Here is a 9,288-nt window from a genome sequence, read left to right on the forward strand (position 1 = left end):
CGTGGCTGTGTACTGGCCAATTTGGGTTGGAGTGTGCACAGCTCTTGGCCTCCATGCCTTCCACTAAGGAATCATACAGTCATTAGGGTTGGAAATCCCTTCAAGATCATCTGGTCCAACCATCCCCCTACCACCGATGTCACCCACTAAACCATGTCCCTAAGCACCACGTCCAGCCTTGCCTTGAACACCCCCAGGGATGGTGACCTCACCACCTCCCCGGGGAACCTATTCCAATGCCTGACTGCTCTTTATTGTATCTCACTGACACAGGCTGCCCAGAGAGGCTGTGGAGACTCCCCCCTTGGAGAAGCCTCCTGGACGTGCTCCTGGGCAACCTGCTCTGGGTGGCCTCTGTGAGCAAGGGTTGGGCCAGGTGACCTCCAGAGGTCCTTCAGCCATCCTGCGATTCCGTATTTAAGGAGGAAAGCAGGACGTTGGAACAGGAGTGAATGCCTCAACACCTGATATCCCCTTTGCCAGGTAAGCTGATAGTACAAATTCACCCTGTCGTAAGGCATTAAATGTTTCTGCTCTGACTTGCGCCTGTTCCCAGCTGTTGTCAGCACAACCATTAGCTGCTTGCATCAAGACATTAAGCCAAGTCCTGGCTCCAGTGAGGTCAGTCATAAAACTCAAATTGATTTCAGTGGCACTAGAAATTAGTCTCCCAGACAGTGGTCAGGAGGGAGGAGTTGGAGGGCAGTTTGCTGTCACCTAATGGGATGAGTTTCACTTAAATCGCTCATTTGGGGTGGTACACTGAACTTCCGTGTGCGAGTGTGTGCACAGCACACAGGCATGGCAGTTATGCCACTAAGAGACCCGATGTTGATAGCTACTAAAAGCGATTTCCAAACTTTCTCATACATGCAGATGACTGTTTCAGGCCTGAGGGATGTGGACATCCTGGCTTCCGGCTCTGTATGGCTGGCGGTGCCTCATCTATCTCGCACAGTTTAGTGCTGATACACTGTTTGTTTAATTACTCAACCAGAAAGAAGTATTAAATGGTGTTTCATAATTCCTTATTGCAATATGTGCCTTCCAGTAATTACCTCACGCGTTCTCTGATAGTGTAAGAAAAGCCCTCCCCTCCTTATCTCCTGCATGTACGACTACACACTTCTTTCAAACTGGATTTTGTTCTTTATCCGTTTTTTTTTTTTTTTCCTTCCAGTTGCATTTAGACTGCTATCAAGACAAATGTGCAAATCTCTGTGAATGCCCTTTGATGCACATTTACATTTCCCCCTTGCTTTTACAAAAATGCACACGGACTGCATTGTTTTGATTTCCCATTTCCTTTTCATTTCTCTGTAGTTTCCAGCTGTGACCGCCTTTTTAATATATTGTTTTCAGCCTCCTTCCATCCTGCACACATATGAGGTGAGATGTACTTTCTTCCATCCTGGACCTAAATTTTAAATTAATCATTAACCTGAACTTTTTCCTCTGAGCTTGCGCAGGAGAATCTACAGCTCAGTCATGTCTGCTCTCCTGTGGTAAGACAAGGCTTAGGTTTGTTATAATCACTAGCAGTAAATACTGTATCCATTTTTAGAGAATTATCCAATCTGCTCCTATTTCCTGATCTTTCTTCTCATTCCTTTGTTATGATATGCATTCTGCCTCTTAATTGTTTCCATGTGAAATGGCCTCAGTCCGAGCAGTTGCAGCGAATAACGTCCACTTCAAAATGTCAGCTTTTGGTTTCAGCAGATAACCACGGTCTGGTTCCTCTCTGCATGCAGTAGTGCTCTTTAAGGACAAGCAACGTCTTCTGCAGTCTTGTTAAGTGAAAAACAGTAAAGAACAAACCTCACGGACAAAAGGCAGCTTAGCAAATGTCATTTCTACCCGTTGCCAGTAATCTTGATCCCATTTTTGATTTCTGCACAGCTGTAACATTTTCCTTGCCTTTCAGCATAGCTAAATAGTATTAGGAACTAACTTAGCATCCCTCACATGGACTGTGCTAAAATGTCCTTTGTTAAATAAGCGGGGTGTCCCTATTATGTTTGCAGTGTCGAGGCTGCTTTGCTGAAAGCCCCTTCATCGCCGTGGAAAGCTCTGCTGGTTTTGCTGCATTTCCCCTGCTCGGTACAGGGCTGGATGCGCTGAGCTGCGAGGTGTGAAGGAGCATTCTGGAGGAGAAGGAAGCTAAATATATTCTGCTACAAGATTTCTGCCATTCCTCTCGCCACCCCCAGATCCCAGAGACTACAATGGCTTATGCAGGGCTTTACATATGCAGCAAATGGTGGGGGAGGAAAATTCCCACAGATGAAGAGCTGCAGCCCAGTACCACCACCTCCACCTACAGCACACAGCCTGCAGTGGTGCTGGGGTGGGGTTTGAGGGAAAGCTCTCCAATCGTTGCTTCCACAGAGAGGTCCTACATGACTGCATTTAGGAAAGGATGCCTGGCTACAGGGAGAACCTTCCCTACAGCTTTGCTGTAGCCACCTGGATGAGGTGGGGAGGAGGGGATTTCCTCTTCGACCCCCTGTGCTTAGTGCTCCCTTTTCCTTAGCTCTAAGGGACTTGCTAGCCTGTGGGGGTTATTTTCTTTCCATCCATCCTTTGGCCACCTTCCTACGAGCAGTCTGTGAGCTATCCATATGCCTACATGAGCTGGGTGCTGTGGATGCTCCCCGGGAGGCCAGGAGCCTGACGACATGCTCTCCATCTCTTATGAGCGCATTGCCTTGTTAGTGTTTAAGGAGCACAACTCCCTGTCAACGCAGAAGAGCAAACAAGAGTTTCCTCTCATTTGCCCCTGACTTCATGCTTACATAATCCCACTAATTTCATTTGCATGAGACCAGAAACAGATCCATAGTCTCTTGGTGGAGATGATTTTGCAGAGCTGTGATCCTAGCCAGAAGGGCGAGCAGGAGTCCACTTCCCATGCACAAACCTCCACACCAGAAGCGGTGTGCAGGGTGGCTCTTTTCTGCCCACCCGAGGCTTTTAAGGACATTTGCGGGCCTTGTATGCAGCGGGATGGAGGCAGAGGAGGGCGACTGAGCTGCCCTCCCTCCTCTCCAAGTGGAAGCGGCCTCGCAGGCTGTTTTTATCTCCAGGTACACAAAAGGAAATTAAACAATTAGAACGGATAGCTCAGAGCTGTATGCTCCGAGGGGAAGAAATTACTATCGGTTTGACAGGTCCGTAAGTGAATTACTTATTTATGTAGCTCAATAGATTTAATATTAATCACAGATGAAAGACGCAAGTTAAACATGCTTCGCAAACACGCGGGTTGACTCCTTATTTACCCACGAGTGGCTCGGGCTAGCCTTGCTGCCAGGACAGCCATGGACAGGCAAGGCTGGGATAGCGCAAGTGAAAAATGAATGAAAGCAAAAAAATAGCTCTTAAAAGTTTCAAATGTTGGAATTGCTCTAAGAGATAACACAAAAGAAGGATATAAAACCCACGGCTGGACGTCAATGTTTGCAAGCAATCGCACATCTGAGCTTCAGCAGCTTTGTGCTACTCTGGGGCATCAGACAAGCGAAACACGTTGCCCTCCCAACCCGCTGAGTCTCCTATTCCTGTCCAAAGCTGGCATGGGTAAAAGCAATCGGCGCCTTCTCATTACTTGCCTGACACTTTGCCTTGATACCACTGAAAAAGTCTCCAGAATGTATAGGGGGAGTCAACTGAATTTTTTAAAGCATCACGCACACAATGTACATCAGGTGGAAAAACGCTCTTGGAATCTGCTATCCCATGGGTGAAACAGCTGAGGAGAAGAAAGCTTCTGTCAAAGGAAACCAAAAGAAAAGAGCTTTGGAGCAAATTTTAGGCATAGTGAACTCCCTCTGAAATGTGTCTGTGCCGTCATCTTCTTAAAGATCCTTGAAAATTGTACGTTTTTCATGCCTTATATCTTTAAAAGTATCCCACTCTTTTTTTTCTTCTTTTTTTTTCTTTTTTTTTTTCCAGGCCTAGTCAATGTTGCCATCTAAGCAGCCAGAGGGTCTCTTCTAAGCAATGTGAAAAAAATGTGCTTGTAAAACTGTGCAAATACCTATTAAAAAAGGATAAATAAAACTGCTGTGGTTACGACTGCTGCATTTTGAGCTAGAACTGAATGCTTATTTACATGAGAGAGCATGGTAGTTCTGGTCTACTGATAAATAATGTGCATTAAAGCCTATGCAGCTTACAGTCCACTGAATAAAAAGTGGATTTCATTTGAAAAAGAGATCAGTGGTGTAGTGAACTACTACTGGTTTTACGCAAAATAACTCATTTTGAGGCTTACTGAAAAAGTAGCTATTTTGGTAGTAATTTCTTTCTTTTGATTTTAAAACACGTTTAGGACTTCTCCTAAAGGACACAGTGAACTAATACTCAAAGAAGAGTGCGGGTGAGCACTCGCGGCACCCTACAGCAAAGTGGCAGCCCAGATGCAGATGGCCATACCCTTCCCTTGGTCTTTGTGCTGTTCAGCTGGCAGATGGAGGCTCCAGCAGGTTTTTCAGCAGCTCTTTCTGTCTCCAGCAGGCCGTTTAGTGGCCCTTTGGCGCCAAGGATGCCCATGAAGGCCAGCAAAGGCATCAGGGCGAACGGTCAGAGGAACGGGGACACAGCCTGCGCAGGATGGGGTTGTGATACTTGACTGCTCGAGCAGCTAGCACTAATTTGAGCGGCCCAAAGGTCACAACTATTTATGCAGATAAAAGGTCAGTGGCAAGCTGGCATGCGGCTGCGGGCTATCTTGGTACGCGCTGCGCCCCGAGTGCTGATGTCTGCTTCTGGTTCACAATTTGTCTTTACGCGCAGACTTTCGGGCCAAGCTCTGGCTGAAATAAAACGTGTCGGGGAAAGAAGTCTCTGCCGCGTGAGTTGATGCCGCTAGGAACCAGTTGCAGTTTTTGTGGCTCGGGTTCGTCTGTAGCTAAATCAAACCTTTGAATCATTATTTATAAAAGACAGCCAAATTCTGAACTGTTTGCTCAGTGTTTAGTCAGCTCTTGCACGGATAAACTCCTGTGAAAGCTATGCCTGATGGCAGATAAGGGAAAAACTGAATAAGATGCTCGGGGTGCGACCCAGTGAAAGGCAGCCCACGGCAGGTCTGGGGGCTCCGGCAGCGGTGGGCTTCTGCCGCCACCAGTGTCTGGGCAGAAACCGCCCTGAAACTGCAGGACCTTACAACACGGGGCTAGGAGACATGGCCTGAATTGCCAGAGCAGGTTCAGGTTACGTGAAACACCACCTATGTGGGTGAAAAAGGGAAGCAGATATACCGTGTTTAGTCTAGGTTCTGTACTATATTTGAAACTTTTACAGTCAGTAAGTATTAGTGCCACATCCTTTGCTGTCATTAGGAAACAAAATCATTTCCAACCTTTGGTTCCAGCAGTTGTCTGCCCGCCCGCACCGATTTTAAACAAAACCCCTTAATGTTCTGTTGTAAATCAGTCCTGTACGGCCTGGTCTCCAATACAACGTGTGCAAAATATTTGGTGACATTTCATTCCCTAAACAAAAGGTAATGGGAAAGCATCATTATATTGATTTGTTTTCCATCACAAACGTATTTGGCAGCATGCCCTAATTAAGGTTGTAGCAATAATTTTATTATAAGCACTGCTTTGACTCCCCCGGTAATTTTTTAATAGGAGTTAGCTATTATTCTGTTTTTGTTTGCTAGTTTAAAAAATAAAAATAAAAATGTTGGAATGAAAAACTCCCATGTAGAAAGCAACCCAAGCTGGCTGTCTTCAGACCTGGAAAAGCATGTCTTTTCTCTGGCCATCTCTTCCCATCAGAATGGACAATTTCCAAGTTCTTTCTTGACTGCCCCACACCCAGGGAAGCTTAAGCAGTGGCTTGAGCACCACTTGCTGGGATGCATTTTGTCAAGCTCGTTATTTTCATATCCTTTCTTTACTCCGTGTTGCGTGGGGTCAGCTGTAGGCAAACTGAAACAGACCCATAAGAGTGGTGTAGTCTGATTGCTGAAAAAGCATTTTTTATGTGTGTTTTCCCACTGAAAATGACAAAATTCCAACCACTGCGTATTTGCCAGTACTTTGTCAGTTATGTTCATCAAACCAAAGAATCTCCATGGGAGAGGAAAGTTCAGCTTGGTGTCCATAGACACCCTGCACGCAGCGTAAGTGGCTCACAGCTGGCACAGTGCAGCAGTGCACTTGGTGCCTGTGCCGGGCTTCCCACGGATGAAGTGCTCTGGCCCACCAGTGGGAGTGCAGATGACTCTTGAAGACTTTCTCTTTCGCTCAGATCTCTTCAAAGGAAAGAAAAATAAGCCTTCGCAGAAACTGGAGAAATTGGAACGCATTCTGCCACTTCCTGGATTTCGTGCTACGTCTTGCGTTATTATTTTCAGTCCCTGAAAAACAGAACTGTCCTGTAGGTAATGACTGGGATTTCTAATTAGCACATCTCTGTTACCTTGGAGCAAATACATTTTCTATGCTTCCCCTCGTATTATGGTATTGTAGAAAATGAAACAGAAAAAAAAGCAAGATCTATCTCATAATGAGTGCTGAGGGCCATCAGTTCCTGTATTTCAAGAACATGGGCTAGAAAGGGGATTGTCTACTGCCTCTGCCCAGGCTGCCTTCCCACTTTCTGCATCTCCAAGGAGAGACTGCATTCCAGAAGTTTTCCTCATAGGAGTCCAGAAGATACTGTAGGCTGATGGGCAGTATTCCACCAGAAACCCTCATAAAATGGAAGCAGCTGTTTATCTGTTTCACAGAGAGAGAGAGGGAAAGAGAGACTGTGAGGCTCACCAGCTTTCTACCCTTTCTCCTAGCCTAAAGCCTATGACTAGGTCTCACACTGACCTCCAGCATCCCTCAGTTTTGTGTGAGTGCGCCCACATACATTTTTGGACTCTCCTGTCTTGTTTCCTTTCAGTGCTTGGTTACAGTCCAGTTAAAGACTCAGCTGTAGGTCACCTAAATCAGCTTTAAGATGACATCCAGCCTCGAGTTGGGAGCCATGTAATTCCAACAGCAGAGCTCTGTATCCGCTAACTGCAAAACTGAATGGCTTCTCGAGGGGCTCTGATGGTTCATGTTAAAGCACCACGCTGCTAGAGCTGCCTTGCTATCTATATCCGAGTCGCTTAAACTCTAATTCGGATATGTCTGCATTGCCTTCAACATTGACACTGCTATACAACATAATATTCTGAATGCATTTGACACATTCCCTTCTCTTTGGGACTCAGAACATCTGGAGATTAAATGTAGTGCTCTAATCTATGCACGTCCTACTGAAACTGAGGAGTTGGGAGGCATCCCTGGCCCTGTTCCCCTATAATATGTTTGTATCAGAGGCGGTGGTTTCCATTTAATGCTGTCAACAGACCTGTATTTTTTCCTAACAGCTACTACCGTCCAGGTGAGGTGCGGCTAGCTGGATAAGCAGGCACCCCAGTTCCTGCAAATTCTCTGCACTCTGGGTTGTTGGATCAATATTTGCTGTCAGGGTACCGTGAAGAAGGACTTCTCATTCAACACCTTGAAATTTTGAACACAGCACGGAAGTTCTTCCTTGCTGAGGGCTGGACGGGCCTTCCAAGCACATCTGAGTGGCTAAATATCGATTTGCTCCTTAGTTTCATCCCTGCGGCACTGGCTGTGTGATTTAAAGTTGGGACTGGAGATGAGGCCCTTTCTCAGGGTGGCAGGTTCTCTGCTACAAACAAAACTGAAATAAAATTGGACCTGCTACACAAAATCAGCCATACGCTATTTTCCCTCTATGTGCAGCAGGTAGATAAATGCTAAGTTTAAATACCCGCTACCAGCGGAGAACCTTCTTCTTCTTACCCGAGAAATTCACTTTTAAAAATTGCAATTAATTTCTAATTAGGTTGTTCAACTTATTACTATGGTCTACATAGAAATGACATAGCAGAATTTGAGGAGGCAGCTGTAGCGATTTATACCATTGCACAGTGCTCTGCGTACATCAATCCACGGAGTCCATTAAAGCATCATTAAAACTAGAGAATAAATTGAGTTTACACAGTATTAAATATGCTACATAAAGTACCCGTGAACGTTGCTGGCACATACAGCTCACCTAGTCTCCTACCTCAAATTGCTTTTGTAATTTGTTGCTCCGATCCTGGAACTGGACTTACATAAGGCAGTATTTCTGCGTGGAAAAAAAAAAATAATAATGCAGAGCACACACAAACATTGACAAATCTATTAGATTACATACCAGAGCGAGAAATTATCACACTAACAAGTCCCACTACACCGGGCCATTGTGACAGCCGGCTGCGTGGCTGCTGTGCCGGAGGTGTCCACCCGGCAGCCTGCAGCTGTACCCAGCCCGCTGCTGCATTTCCGAGCCTCCCGTGGCACACGCGGACCCACGGGGTGCCAGCCCGGCTGCTGTGCTGCAGCTCTGCGAGGAAGGGCAGCGGCTCCAGGAGCTGGGAAGCTGCAGCTTTACCTGCCCGTGGCTGCTGCTGGGTGGAGGGGTGACCTCTCCTCTCTGCCCCTCCTGGCAGCGGGGCGTTCGCTTTCACGCGCGGCGGCTGCTGGCGAAATTCCCTGCGAGTGTAATTGCAAGTGAACTTCATCGCTGATCTCTGCAACAGATGGAGTCGGGGTGGGGGTGGCGATGAAACCCACAGGAAATGGGTGCTGCTGAGGGAAAATGCAGATGGAAAACAGGAGACACAGAAGAACAGGGAAAGGGGAGAGAAATAGATCGGGGAACCAGAGGGCACGGGAAACATACGGCAGAAAGAGGATTATCTTCATGACTTCCTCAACCTTTAAAGGAAACTGAATATAACTGAATACTATGAATAATTTAATACATTACAGATATCCAATAGTTTAAAGGACACATACAGAAAAAAAAATATGCTATGGTGGCCAGGATCTCCGGGACGTGAAACACTTGCATTCAAGTCCTGGCTCCACTGCAGACCCTCAGGCTGCAATTAAAGAGCCTGCATTTTGTTTAAGCCCCGGGCCTAAGGTTTCCTATAGCCTCAGTGCTCTTGAGATGGCCAGCAGCAGACTGCAGGAGCAGGACTCGGACAACACAATGTCTCAAACATCCCTTCCACAGTCATTTGGGCAAATTTTTTGGGGTCCATTGTACAGAAACACCTAATTTCAGTCAATTCCTTGAGTTACTGAAGTAGCCTGCCTGTGAAGCCGGGTGTACAATGGTTCACCTCTCCAAAACATGGTGGAGATCGAGGCATAAAAAACTGTGATGTGGTTCGCACAAAGCATGCGAGCACCACCGTGGCTTGGG

This window comes from Netta rufina (genome assembly GCF_964035555.1).
Source record: "Netta rufina genome assembly, chromosome: 3".
Classification (NCBI taxonomy): Eukaryota; Metazoa; Chordata; class Aves; order Anseriformes; family Anatidae; genus Netta; species Netta rufina.